This window comes from Acomys minous, assembly GCF_964271855.1.
Source record: "Acomys minous genome assembly, chromosome: 2".
Classification (NCBI taxonomy): domain Eukaryota; kingdom Metazoa; phylum Chordata; class Mammalia; order Rodentia; family Muridae; genus Acomys; species Acomys minous.
In genome coordinates, this window is record NC_140484.1 from 108,267,661 (window position 1) to 108,282,820 (window position 15,160).

At 42.0% G+C, this 15,160-nt stretch overlaps 1 long non-coding RNA gene across 2 annotated transcripts in view; it reads left to right on the top strand.

Annotated features, from left to right (window-relative positions):
* Positions 1 to 15,160, top strand: part of LOC311592472 — a 65,266-nt gene that overhangs the window by 45,231 nt on the left and 4,875 nt on the right. For both annotated transcript variants that reach the window (XR_014777422.1, XR_014777423.1), the window contains one exon: positions 12,666 to 12,784. This is a non-coding gene — a long non-coding RNA (uncharacterized lncRNA). The remainder of the gene's footprint in view (positions 1 to 12,665; positions 12,785 to 15,160) is intronic.

The window sequence follows — 15,160 nt, forward strand, 5'->3', positions numbered from 1 at the left end:
TTGATAAACAACCAGGTTTACCCTAATTGTTTGGGGTTTTAAAAACTTTTTATTACAATTTATTTACAATACATCTCAATTGTAATCCCCTCACTCTTAGCTTCCTGTTCCCACTTTCCCACCCTCTTCTGCTCTATTCCCCTCCCCTAGACCTCTGACAGGTGGGGTCCTCCTCCCTGACCATCTGACCACAGCCTATCAGGTCTCATCTGAGTAGCCTTCATCCCCTTCCTCTGGATTTGGGGTTTTTTTAATTATTATTATTGTATTTGCCATAGTGAATAAAGCAACAGTGGCGGGCGTGGGTCCAAGTGGCCGGCGCAGGTCCGCAGGGTTCGAAAGATGAGGTCCTCGATGCATTCTGAGGAGGATGATTGTGTTTCAGAGCCATACCGAAATGTTCACCACAGAGAGTGGCGTGATTGGGAGGAAACACTTAGGGCAGTGTATTGAAGTATCTAAACCGAGATCATCCAAGATGGCGTCAATCGCACACTGTGTCTGATCCACAGAACAGCAGTCACTGCACAGCCACTAAAGGACGATACACCGAAGGAGAGCTCCAAAACACTGTGCTGGTGTTTCCCAGAAAGAAGGAAATCCTGTCATGTGGATTGTCCATGCCTTCCTGCTGCAGGATCATGGAGCCACGCTCTGATCTGGTAAGCTCCCAGGGACATGGGGCCGCTGCTGCTGCTGCTGCTGCTTTTCGGGTTGCAGCCCGGGACAGTGCGGGCCAAGGAGATGGCATTCGAGGAAGAGGTGCTGTTTGAGTGGAGCGAGCCCGAGCAAGGACTGCACTGCCCACACCACAGGCCTCAGGGACCTCCTCTTATGGGCCTGGGGGCCATGCTCAGTGCCAAGATCATGCAGAGGTGGATACTAGGGGCAGTATCAAGGCAGGGGCCGATGGTGGATGAAGCATGTCATGGAACCAGAGACTCAGAAGGTGCAAATCAACAAAGCCACAATTTCTGCAGGCCAAGGAGCTGAGCCGGGCCAACATCAATGGTTTCTGCCAGCTACTCAAGGAAGACTTTAAGGATCTTCCACTTGTCACATGCTTGATGGCCCACAAGAACCAGTACCCACAGGAGTAGGAAACTATCCAGGCCTTGATAGCCAGCAACAGTCTGGCAAACTGAACAGGAGCAGGAGAGCTGGCTTTAAGGACATGGAAGCAGGAGAGCAGCCCTGAGGACACAAGAACAAGAGAGCTGGCCCTGAGGATGCAGGAGCAGGTGAGCCAGCCCTGGGGACATTGGGGACTGAGAGGTGGCCCTGCCTTGAGGACACAGGAGCTAGAGAGTGGGCCCTGCCCTGAGAACATGGGAGCAGGAGAGGAGGTGCCGCCCTGAGGACATGGAAGCTGGTGAGCTGGCCCTTCCCCGAGGACAAGGGAATGGGCCCTGATCCAAGGCTCTGAGTGGACCTCACCCCAACGTCTACCCCATGTGTAACCTGTTAGAACACATGAAGGAGCCAGACTTGAAGATTCAAAGATTAAGAATCTCCTTGACACACAGCAACAACAGGATATCCAACAGCAGTCCTGGTGAGGATCCGGTAACAATAGTGTAGGCCTCCAACCAGACCCATGACTCACAGTAATGAACACTTGAAAGTAAACATATGTGTACAAAAGGCTATACTGCGTGATACACTGCAGCTTCTGTGACAAGATTTTTTGTTTGTCTGTTTTATCTTACTCGGGAGAGGAGAGGGATTTTGGTGTATAACATGTAAATCATAGACATTCAATAAAAGTAAAAACAAAAAAACAAAAAACAAAAACAAAAACCCAAAACCTTGAGGCCCACCCCCAGTGATGCACTTACAAAAAAAAAAAGTAAAAATGAATAAATAAACACTTCTATGATAGGACATGGAGTTTACTGGGTATTGGTATTGGCCCAGGAATGAAATAGCTGGATCATATATAAAATTTTAATAGTGTTCAATATCCTTGACCATCAATGAAATACAAATTAAAACTACTTTGAGTTACCACCTTAACTCCATCAAGAGGTCTGACAACAGAAGTTGGAGATAGATGTGAATAAAAAGGGAAGCCTCATCTGTTGTTGCTGTGGGGTACAAATTAATACAGCCATTATGGAAAGTTTCAGTTTAAAGTTTCTCAGAAAAAAATTAAAAATGGCTCTGTCTTTTGTTTTCGGCTGCTGAGATTTCTGATAAAAGTGAGACATGGGGGTATCCATCATTTTGCATTTTGCTTATCCTACTTAGCATAATGTTTTTCAATACCATCCACTTTGTTACAAAAGAAGAGAAATAATCAGGATTTCTTTCACTCTGGAGGTTTCTAAGCTTTCCAGGAGAACATAAAATAGGGAAATTAAAAATAACTTCCTTGGGTAAATATTGGTTCCTGGATATCTTAGATCCACTTAATAAATACCAGCAAAATGTGGGCGAGGCAGCATTTCAGTGCCTGATGCGGGGTGACACTGTAAACACAACGGGAGATGGGGAATCCGCACCTCATCCTTTCAAGTGGCTGTTGGTCTATCGTGGATGGCCTCAGGAGAGCAATGGAAACTTCTTGAAGTGACTGTGAAAGGCAATTAATACAATTCCAATGAAAAGGCTTGAACTTAAGAAGCTGGATTTACCTTGGGGGAGGGGTATGCACAATGTTTTGTGCCTGGAGAATGGGGAGGAGAGCATTTTTGGGGAGGGGAAAGAGATGCTCTAGGTGGCCATGGGCACGGACAGACGGTCGGACAGACAGATGGACAGACGGACAGTGTGGGCTCAGGAACCTCGTGTGGTGCTTTGTGTGAGTGGAGAGACTTCATCCTGTCAGCATCTGGGAAGTATTGAAGGTTTCAGAAGGAAAGCGATATAAGTGGATTGAATCACCAGGTACAGAAAAAAGACGTTCCTGAGAGATATTATCTAGATTGATGGATAGACATATCGAGTGATCTAGACAGCAGTTTTCCACCCCTTAGTCGATCCTTCAATGTCTGTTTTGAAGTCTGAAGAAAAACAACAGTACATATATTTCAGTCCCAAGTCTCCCTGCTTTGGACTTCTAGGATATGGAAAAAAAATAGTTAAGGGAAAAATAAAGCGCCAGGGGGGCGAAAGAGGTCAAAGAAAATGGTTCTGAGATGGCACCTGATGAAGTTGGAAACAGGATTCCTCACTTGCCCCCAGGTCCGCTGCAATGCTCGCCCTGAGGCCAAAGGCCGCATCCAATGGCCTGCACTGCCACCTGCAGGCTAAGACTGGAACTAGTGATTGGAAGTGCTTGAGGCTTATCCTCAGCTTACCAGCGCACCGCCGCTCTACCTGAGTCCCCGCTCACTTAACCTCAGCCTTTAAGTTGTTATTTTTTCAGGAACGTTAAAAGGTACCCTTCCACACACATTTTTACATGTCAAGAAAGTAGACTGACTCTTGGATTTGGACGTGACGGAGCCCCACCCACCGCTCACCTTCGTGGTACACGGAGGTCCATCTCACAAGCGTTATCATCCTAGAATTTGCCAAATTTATTTTGCATATTGAAGGTGTGGCTACAGAAACAATTCTTTCTACTGTAAAAAAAATCAAAACAAAACATCAACTTCTTTTTTGATCTTTACTACCATCCCTGTTCTACCCTGGTCTTCGTGAAATTTTAGCTCGCTATTGCTTTCCCACTATTGGAGTTTGGGAAGGTCTTCTTTGTCTTCCTGAGTGTCCTGCCCTCTTCTTCTTCTGGAATACCACTAATGAGAGTATGTAGCACATCTTACCTGGTTACGTGGTAACTACTAAAGCCACATTAAAATTTCATGAAAAGATCGCTACTCCAGCTGCCCTCAGAGTAAGAAGCGCCCAAAAGGAAACAAATGTTCTCAGAAAAAGCTACTAGATCCGAAATTGTGTGTGTGTGTGTGTGTGTGTGTGTGTGTGTGTGCGCGCGCGCGCAGATTAATCCCTTGAATTTATGGCACCTACCGCTGAGAGGTTTGCTGGTAATCAAAGGCAGGAGAGTTCCAACAGAACTCATGGCCACTTATTTTAAATGTACCTATTTACGGATATTTAAGATCTTAAGTTGAACCCAGCTACCTTTGCCCACTGTAATTCAAAAACCTCCCGTCACCCAGCTATACTGTTTTCTCTGTGTCCTTCAAACTACCCAGCCCTGTTTCTGCCTCATCCAGATACACCTGGAGTGCAGGGCTCAGCCTTTTAAGTACGGCTGCTTTCTGGGTATATACGGTGGCGGAACATGAATGGAGTAGAAAATGACAATGATAAACCATAACGTGATAGCTGCCTAGTGGATGCTGTGTGCCGTTCTCCTTAGCAATCACGGGATAAAATAAAACTGCTGTTTTAGGGCAGCTTCTCTAACTGCTACAGCGGGATACCAGCAGTCTGGACCTGAAGCCTGGGCTTGCTCTGCAGGAGGCCGTCTCTAAGAGAACCAGAGGAGACACAGCCTGGAAAAAAAACCTCAGAAGTAGCTTTTGTATCAGCATATACAGGGGGAGGAGGTCCCCCTCAGTCACAGACATAGGGGAAGGGAGTAGGGGGGGAAAGCAGGAGGGAGGGAGGAATGGGAGGATACAAGGGATGGGCTAACAATTGAGATGTAATATGAATAAATTAATTTAAAAAATAACAAAAAAAGAAGTAGCTTTTGTTTGCTGAAAATCGATTTTTCAATCTCTCTCTGTCTCTCTGTCTCTCTCTGTCTGTCTGTCTCTCTCTCTGTCTCTCTATCTCTCTCGTCTGTCTCTCTCTTCTCTGTGTGTGTGTCTCTGTGTCTCTCCAGCTCGCTCTCTCTCTCTCTCTCTCTCTCTCTCTCTCTCTCTCTCTCTCTCTCTCTCTCGCTATGAAAGTACATAGTTCAAGTTCCCAGCACAGGCCTTAAGAAAAGAAAAGCAGCCAGCAAAGGGGAATAAAATCATACCTAGCCCAGATAGCTGCCACAGTCAAGCAGGCATCGCTCATAGAAACATGTAAACACACACACACACACACACACACACACACACACACACACACACACACCTCAAAATGTGAATTAACTATCTGACAGAAGTTCTTTTCCAATATTTAATTCATATTCCCGTGCGATGCGTATGTGGAGTGTGCGTGTCCATGTGGATGTAACGCACACACGTGTGCACATGCACATGAAAGCCCAAGGTTGACAGTTTCAGGTATCTTTGCCACTCTCTACCTTAATGTTTGAGACAGGGTCTCTCAGTGACTACAGAGCCTCACTAGTTCAGCTAGAAAGGCTGGCAGTGGACTCAGGGGAGCATCCTGTCTCCACGTTCCCAGTGCAGGGATTACAGGCACACACCACCTACAATACCCAGCTTCTATGGGGTCGAAATTCATGTCCTCGTGTTTGCAGAGCATGTGCTTTACCCACGGAGCCATCTCCTTGCCCCCTGCCTGAGAATCATTCGATGTTATTGTTTGAGATCTGAGACTTTGCTCCCCTTGCCTTTGCTGGGGGATAATTAGAAAACAAAAACCAAAACAACCAAACAACCAAACAGTGCCATCAATGTCAGCATGTACAATATGTACACTGTGACTTGGTATAAATATACCTGGTGAAATTGTTACTGTAAACAAATTAATAAGTGTGTCTCTCACTGTGCATAGCTGTGGGTCTCCTCTTTTCTCAGGAGGAGCAGAAGCGGGAGGTGGGGGGGGGGGTGGCTTAGAAGGCTGTGAGCACGACAGATTAACAGACTTCCAGGACCAGCTGCAGGGAGGCAGATGAACTTTATTCCAGGGGTAAGGGAAATGTATAGGAAAAGGCTAGCAGCCAGGAGGTGCTCTGGTGGATGCTCACAGTGCACCTCATTTGCATTAAACAGCATGGTCCTATATAAACCATGCAAGAGCACCCTACCTAATTATCACATGGGTAGTGGCGGGGGGGGGGGCAGGATGGAGGTACATTCTACAAGAAGCTGTGTCAGAGCCAGGCATCTAGCTGATGGACATCCTCCAAATAAGGACTGGCAGAGAGTAGGAAGCCCTGCTGGGGGAAGGGAGCCCTCCATCTTGCACTGAGCTCAGAGAGTTGTCTGGTCATGGAGGCTGCACCCTTCAGCAGCAAGGGCCCTTCAATACATAGCTACCATTTTAATTGTAAATAGGATCTATATGCATCAGGCGTGCTGTTTCTTAGTAAGTGCCATATAAACAATGAGGAACTATCAGCTCTCTAGAACTGCATATCCTTCAACTAAAAATCTGAACCCAGGATACCAGACCCTGGTACTCAGCACTTTGATCTCTATCACTATGAGTTCAGTGGTCTCTCTCTCTCTCTCTCTCTCTCTCTCTCTCTCTCTCTCTCTCTCTCTGTGTGTGTGTGTGTGTGTGTGTGTGTGTGTGTTACACATATATGTTTAGACACATTCATGCCTCAGCTAGCAGGAGACTTCCCTGGTCAAATCTATTTTTTATAAGTTTTTTTTTCATTCCCTTTAGAAACATAAACAAATCCACACCCTCACTGCAAAACTATTGCAGGTTTATATTCTAATGTCAACACATCCTTATAGCATACAGCTTAAGTTAATTCCACAGGTTTTTCTATTACCTGATGTCTTTCAGCTGTTGTTATTGTTTTTGGTTTGGTTGTTTCACTAACATTAAGAAAATTTAAAGTTAACGAAGACTACTTAGTCTGTCCCTGGGAGTATATACCTCTTCCTTTTTGCTCAATAAGCACCTCTTAAAGCACAGTTAGATCTTTCTACAACTGGTTGTCTTGTAGGGAAGTGTGGTATACCCACAATGTGCTTTATATTATAATATGCAAGTAATTTCTTTATCTTATCGGATATATATGCAGGGGCATTGTCAGTCTTAATTTGTGCAGGTATCCCTATAACTGCCATTATTCGCAATACATGTGTAATCACGCAATCATCTTTTTCAGAACTCAGAGCAGTTGCCCATTGAAACCCCGAATATGTATCAGTGGTATGGGGTACACATTTACTTCTCCAAATTTTGTAAAATGAAACACATCTGTTGCCATATTTTATTTCTTTTGGTACCCCTTGGGTTGCTTCTGGCAGGAAATGGAGTTTGGTTATATAGAAAACAAGTAGGAGAGTTCCTTATCATATCTTCGTCTTGTTGCTAAGTCAGAGAAAATTTTTTTTCTTTAAACCAGTAAAGGTTTAAAGATGATGGTGTTTTTCATGAAAATTTGAGGTTTATTTCCTATTAATAATTATTCAACTTCCTCATTTCCTTGTAGCAATGGACCTGGTAAAACTGGATGGGACTGAATATGAGTAATATAAAATGGACAGTTTCTACTTCTGATTGCCTATTACAATCGCATAAATAACAAAGTTAATTCTGAATTATCAGGAACAAATTCAGCAGTTTCTCTATACACAGCAACTCTTTCTGCATACTGAGAATCAGTAATTATATTAAGAGATTCAGGAAATTGCACACAACTCTGAGTTTTTAACTGAGGCATATGGGCTTTGGATCACTTTGCTTATTTCGCCTGACTTCTAGCCTGCAGTTCCCAACTTATTTTCATCAGCACAGAATATAGATGCTTCAGGAATTTACAATACATGAGAGACTCCAACTAGTTCTCTTTATTAACTGTAATTATTTGATTTTAGGGTATTTGTTATTAATTTCTCCTAAATAGTTACAGAAAGCTCTTTGCCAATCTTCATTGATTATCCATAAAGACATTTATGGCACTAGAATTTCAGCTGCATCTATTCCTAACAATTGTCATAGTTGGTACTCTGTCTTTTATGATTAATTCAGAAAACTTTTCTATGTAAGTCTTTAAATTTTTATTTTGTTTATGTGCTAAGAAAAGAATACTATCTTTACTTTGCATAATGAGCCCAGTAGGAGAATGAATTAAAGGCAAAATAACCAAAATAAATAAAGTTTAGAATCAACTTGATCCACACATGCACTTGGCAGTCTCTGTTCAACCAGAGTTAACTCTCTTTCTGTTTCAGCTGTTAACCATTTTGGTCTAATGGTTACAAGTCTGAATCTCCTTGTAAGGTTTGAAACAAATTAATTAACTTATGAGTAGTTAATGCAATTGTAGGCTACAGTCAATTAATATCTCCCATTAAGTTTTGAAAATCATTAAGAATTTTCTACTCATCTATGGATTCATACCTTTTGGGGTCAAAATTTTTGTTAACTTATTTTACAACCCAAATAGTTTATAGAATCTCTTTTCTTTCTTTTTTTTTTTTTTTCAGAATCTCACCTCTGTGGGTTTTTTTTTTTTTCTGGAGTAATCTATAACCCCCAGTGTGGTAGAATTCTTTGTTTTTCCTTAAACATCTTCTCTAAAGTGTCTGAATCAGAATCAGCTAACAAATATCATCCATGTAGATAAATAATTGATTGAGGAAAATACTTACAAATTATTTCCAGTGGTTGTTGCACAAAATATTGACATAGTGTTGGACTATTTAACGTTCCCTGTGGAAACACTTTTCAATGCTATCTCTTTACTGGACTACTGTTGTTACAAGTAGGTGATAAAGGGAAACAAACCTTTCCTTACTGTGATTATGCAAAGGGATTTTGAAAAGGCAATATTTTAAATCAATTAGTATTACAGTCCATGATTTTTGGTAACAAAGAAAGTAAAGGAATTCCAGGCTGTAAAGGACCCATTGGTTGAATTATTCTATTCATGGCCCTAAAATCTGTTACGATTCTCCCCCACCTCCTGTGGACCTGGAGTTGGCAGACCCCTCAGTTCCTTTCCCTTTGGGCAGAGCTTACCTCCTATGTTCTTCCTGGAGCTGCACTCATTAGTCCAGTGCTACCCTTTACCATGTTGTCTACAAACCCCAGGAAGCCTAGGCATCCATTGCTACCAGAAATTGCTTGTATCTGTCTACAACTGAAAGTACAGTATTCCTCAAAATTAACACGGTAGCCATTTTTATCTCTGAGGGCTTTAATCTTACAATTTTTTTTCCCAAATGGCCAAATTCACCACAATTAAAGCACCAGGTATTTTGATATATGAGACCTTTAGCTATAGCTTGTCCTGTGGTGTTGGCATGATGCTCATGACAGCCAACTGTGTCTCTTATCCATTCATCAATTGGTGCTGCTAAGGCCTTTATTGGTCTAATTGCGTTCTTACATTTCATATTTGTATTCTCAAACATCAAGTTCTCTACCAACACCTGTCTGGAACTAGGGTCTGATACAGCTTTGTTTACAGGTAAAATCCAATCTCTGCAAGAAGTCTGTGAAGGCTTCGCTTTCTCTTGTAACAGGCTGGTTCTCTTCAACCCTGTCTCCCTGTATGGCCTTTTGCTCCTCCTGGCTCTCCTCCCGGCCAAGAGGCTGTGGGGACTTGAAACTGAAAGTGCTTGGCAAAGGACGGAGCACCGATATGCCTTCCAGCCCATTTTGTTTCCCTCTTTCATCCTACAGGAAGCTCCTCTCAGTCACCAGGTTTGAACACTTTTGTTATACTCTCTGGAGCTTTTTGCTTTCCAAGTAGTTCAACCTCTACCTGTAAACTCTGAGGTTGTGCGGTCGGTTCTGCAAACCTTTCAAAAAGGACGGAATAGAGTGAGCCTTCTGGTCTTCCTATTTCATCCAATTTTTACAATTTGTTTCTAGACCCCCTCCATATCCACTTGCAACTTTTGCAATTGTTCAGCCATTCTCCCAACCTTTTTTGAAATAGAATATAGCAAGAAGATGATGAAGAAGAAGAAGAAGTAAAAGAAAATCCCCCTTTGGGAGCAAAGCAGGAGAGAACCTAGCAGCAGTAGTTACAGTAAATCTTTTTCTGACATTCTTTCATACCCTGCTGTGTCCTCTATGGCATCAGAAGCCAAATTTCCAATTTTTCCTTGCCCTATGTCTCGGAGCCACCTGTAGGCATATTTCTAAATCTATTTTACTGGGTTCTTATACCTCTACCTCTGTTCCGACCCTTGCCCACCCTAAGTCATTCAAATCGCCCAACACTAGGTAGGAGAGAAAGAATGTTAGAAGGGGAAGGGGGCATAGACTTCTGTGGCTACTTCCTGCTGAATAGGGATGTAGTGCCTCAGGGGCAAACCCAGTCTCCTTCATCAGGATACCCAGAAGTTCAGCAAACCCAACAAGAGCAAGCATAGCAGCAGGACAAACCAAAAGCAGTGGGGGCTGCAACAGGAGAAGCAGCTGCCATAGGCCCTCTTGAGGCTTTCCCATTTATACCCTCTTCAGGGTCCCCAGTAGTAAGGAATCTGCAGCTGGCAAAGATCATGCCCCTGCTGGTACACCAGGCAAATCATAATCTGCTGTGAGGCAGCCTCTTATCCCATACCTTGGATTAAAACAAAAACATATTAACATAACATAACTGTGTTTTTTAAGGGAACACAAGCTCTCACTAAAGTGAAGTATAAACGAACAGGTGAGTGTCTAAAGGGAAGATGGCTCGTTTCCAAAGAAAAATTCACATAACAGAGCAAATGCTAGAATCAGAGCCCAAGTCTGTTGTTCTCACACATAAGAGCTATGTGGGCAGAAGGCTGCATTGCAGCTGTATTGTAACCTGTGGGTGGTGACCCCTTTGGAGGAGGGTTACGTATCAAACACTTACATCACGATTCATAACAGTATCCAAATTACAGTTATGAAGTAGCAGCAAAATAATTTTATGGTTGGGGGGTCACCACAACATGAGGAACTGTATTAAAGGGTCACAGTATTAGGAAGGTTGAGAACCATGGGATCTATTGAATCATCAGATACCCTAATCTCCAGAGAACCATATCAAATCTTTAGAAAATGAATCATGTAAAGACATTATTTTGAGTTGTTCATCAAGCAAACTATTTGTGATGTTATTAATAAAATCTAGTATTGGGACACCATTGGCCTTAATTTATTTTTCATTTTCTTCATTGTTTTCTTCTCAAGATATTTAAACCAGATTCCAATTATAAGCAATCTCCATTTTACAGAAAGCAGCTCCCTGCAAGGAAAGGACTTCTAATAGTGTAAAAGATCAAATAACACACCAAGAAGTCAAGTAATTGGATGTGATGATGTGGTCCTTCAATCTCAGTGCATGGAGGTAGAGGCGAGAGGACCTGGAACTTAGTGTTATCCTTGGCTACATAGCAAGTTCAAGGCCAGCCTAGACACATGAGACCCCATTTCAATACTCCAGACCCTTATCCCACAGAAAAGCCAACTGGTAGTAGTGTGTCAATCAGATGTCAAAAAGTTTTGATTTATAGTCACTGGCAGGTGAGCTTTTCTAGTGTGTATACCTGGAGGGCAAACATATCCAAAAAAAGAACAGACCTATGGGGGAAATGCTGAGGGATTTGTCATTACTCAAACCTAGAGCTCGGCCTGAGGCTGAGTTTCATATCAATCTTGATAGTGGCATGTTTGCAGTTGGACAGAGAATAAGAGAAATACACCAAGGATTGATTGAACATGAGGTAAAAACCCCATTTTTCTAGGGCAATTTTTCTTCTCCAATAAATGATTAGGAAAGAGAGGAAGAAAAACTTCAAATTGGTGTCGGGCTCTTTATTCCAACCATTTGGGATTATCTGGAAGATAAATATGTCTGTTTATAACATATCATTTCTGATGAAGTTGAGAAGATGGAGTGGAGAAATGCAGTGAGCAGGCAGGATTGAGCCGTAGTCTTTACAGTGGGGTTTGTCAAGCAATAACAAGCTGCCAATGCATTGTTACTGACTGGATTTGATACCCTAGCTGAGCACAGCCCTTAACCAATTATATGAGAAAATAAATGCACTGAAATGATAATCTATCTCTGCTTACTGCCTATGGGTTACAGATAAACACAATTTTCTCATCTGTTCACAGAATGCATGATGCTGTGAAATATGGATCATTGTCACATTTGGGGGCCTGAATTAAATTACCATTGTGCCAATTAGATTAACATGTTACACGCTCTTGTTACTACATTAGTTGGTGGAAGCTGTACGTGTTCACAGGACCGGCAGACTTCACAGACCAGAGCTTCTGATGGCTTTTCAAAACTCATGCATTTTGAGTACTGAGTTGAATCGCCAAGCGTAAGACGTAACGTATTCCCGGTCAACCTCACAGCTAATTCTTTCCAGCATAGTCGCAAACACCAGTTTTGTTGTTTGAGCTGGTAAATCTCATTACTTTGCACACGTCACACGATGCCACACTTTAGACAAATCCATACATTCAGTCTCAGTGAACATTTAAGAAGAATTAAAAATAAATATAGCGGGAAGTATATGAGCATAAACCTGGGCTGTCCTCTAGATTATATTTTGTTACTATTTAGCATCCATCTGAAGTGTACCAGCCCTCGCTGCTCTGATAAGGCATTTGGCAGGTGACAGGTGCATATAGATCAGCCTCACTTTGCAGCTTCCAGTGCAGGCAAGGAGTGTGAAGTCTGTTATTTTCCATGATGATACTTTTTTTTTCACCACAGTTTTCCAAAAGAAAACTTTTTTGTCTCCTTTTGTCTCCTTGAGTGTTTGCAGTGGATTTCTATCTTTATATGTCTGCCATGTGCAATACTTATAGCAAAATCCTTCATATCTTTAAAAAAATCAATGTTCTAATTGTTCCATGTGGTTCTTTGTCATTCTTTCCAGATTCATCACAGGAATTTGCTTAAGGGGAAAGATACTGTTTGGTTCATTTTCATCCTCCATACCAAGTTCTTTGGAAGTTAAAAGGATTTTTGAAAAGTGTTTGCTGAAGTCTGCATTAGGTAAGCTCATGTCAATGACCAAATCTGTTAGACGTGTATTTACTCTTCTCCTCCATGCTATGTCAGAGCTTATCGTAAACATCACTGACTTGAAACAGGCTACACTACACAGCAGAGAGTCTCTCTCATATCTACCTAGAAGATTAGCATGTTTAAGAACCACGGCTTATGGCATGTAGCATATGGCATTGTTTAGTGAACACCTCTATGGGCATTAAACTATGTCGCACATGAAATGTAGTACATGCACACAAGGATCAAAAATATTGCCACACCCAGCTTGTTAGATTGAGGGAAACTTTTTAAAATTAATTTATTCAGATTACATCTCTATTGTTATCCCCTCACTTGTATCCTCCCTTTCCTCCATCTCTCCCTCTTTCTCCCTATTCCACTTCCCTAGGTCTGTGAGAGAAGGGGACCTCCTCCCCACCATATGGTCACAGCCTATCAACTCTCATCTTGGTAGTCTGCTTGTCCTTTTCTGAGTAGTCAAATATGGGGCACCAGAGTTCATGTCAGAGTCAGTCCCCGCTCTCCACACAACTGTGGATAACGTCCTGTCCCTTGGCTAGATATGAGTAGTGGTTCAACATTTACGGTATGCATTGTCTTTGGTTGGTGCAGTAGCTTGAGCAGACCCCCCTGGGTCCAGATCCGCCCATCATGACGTTCTTCTTGTAGGTTTCTAGGACCCTCTGGATCCTTCTAATTCCTTATTCTCCCATACCTCTCTCACCTAGAGTCCCAATAAGAAGTCCTCACATCTATCATAATCTCCTGTTAAGTGAAGAATTTCAGGAGACATCCCTGTTGGGGTAGTGTCCAATTATAAGTGAGTATATACCATGTGAGTCTTTTTGAGTCTGGGTTAATTCACTCAGTATGATCATTTCTAGTTCCATCCATTTACGCACAAATTTTAGGATTTCCTAATTTTTAATAGCTCAGTAGTATTCCATAGTAAATAAACCACAGTTTATTTATCCATTCTTCCACTGAGGGACATTTAGGTGTCTCTAGGTTCTGGATATTGTGAATAAAGCTGCTATGAACATGGTTGAGCATATGTCCTTGTTGTGTGGTGGAGCATCTTCTTGTTATATTCCAAGAAGTGTAATAGCTGGGTCTTGAGGTAGCCCTATTCCCAGTTTTCTGAGAAAGTGCCAGATTGATTTCTGAAGTGGTTGTACAAGTTTGCACTCCCACCATATCCTTGCCAGCATGTGCTGTCACTTGAGTTTTTTTATCTTGGCCATTCTGATGGATGTAAGATGAAATCTCAGAGTCATTTAAATTTGCATTTCTCTGATGACTAAGGACGTTGAACATTTCCTTAAGTGTTTCTCAGGCATTCAGTATTCCTCTGTTGAGAATTCTCTGTTTAATTCTGAGCCCCATTTCTTAATTGGGTTATTTGGTTTGGCGGTGTTCATATATTTTGGATATTTAGACCTTTGTCAGATGTAGGGTTGGTGAAGATCTTTTCCTAGTCTGTAGGCTGTCGCTTTGTTCTGTTGACAGTGTCTTCTGCCTGACAGAAGCTTCTTAGCTTCATGAGGTCTCATTTATTAATTGGTGACCTTAAGGCCTGGGCTGTTGGTGTTCTGTTCAGGACATTGTCTCCTGTGCCAGTGTGTTCCAGGTTCTTGAGGGAAACTTTTTAGTGTCAAGTATTTAACATCATTCAAGGTGTTTTTTACTAAGAAGATATTCATTAGTTTCCATGAAATATGCTTTTTCCTAGCTTTGAGGTTAAAAATATTTTGAACAGATTATATTTGATAGGGAAGTTTCAGAAGCAATAGACTATGCAGGCATGCAGTCACACACACACACACACACACACACACACACACACACACACACACACACACGTGTTTTTCCCCCTAGATCCCAAGAATACAAGTCCAGGAAGGAAATTCACTGAGTTTCTTCCAATTTCTGTAAAAGACAGAACTAAAATTATGATAAATTGAGTTATAAGAAGATAAGAGTTTTACTTACAGTACATAAATTAGGGAGCAAGATGTACCACTGTTAGTGAAAGGAAAATTCCTCATCTATCACTACTATGGTAACCTAAATTACTTCTTTTGTTATACTCCACATTTTCTGAACTACAGGTAGAGATCTGAAATCAATTTAGTATTATTAAGTTTATTACAATCTAGGTAAAAATTCCATGCAAAGCTTCCCGTGTGTTCCACTAGTGTCTCAAAGACAAGGATCACAAAAATAAGACGGGAAAGACAAGCACTTAGCTCATCTCTATAACCAGGCTTGTTCGCTGTCCCCGCCTCTTCTGTTTCCCATGGTCAATATCCCTAGAAGCCTAATCCAAGAGCTCTACACAAGCTCTCTATCGGTGTCTGG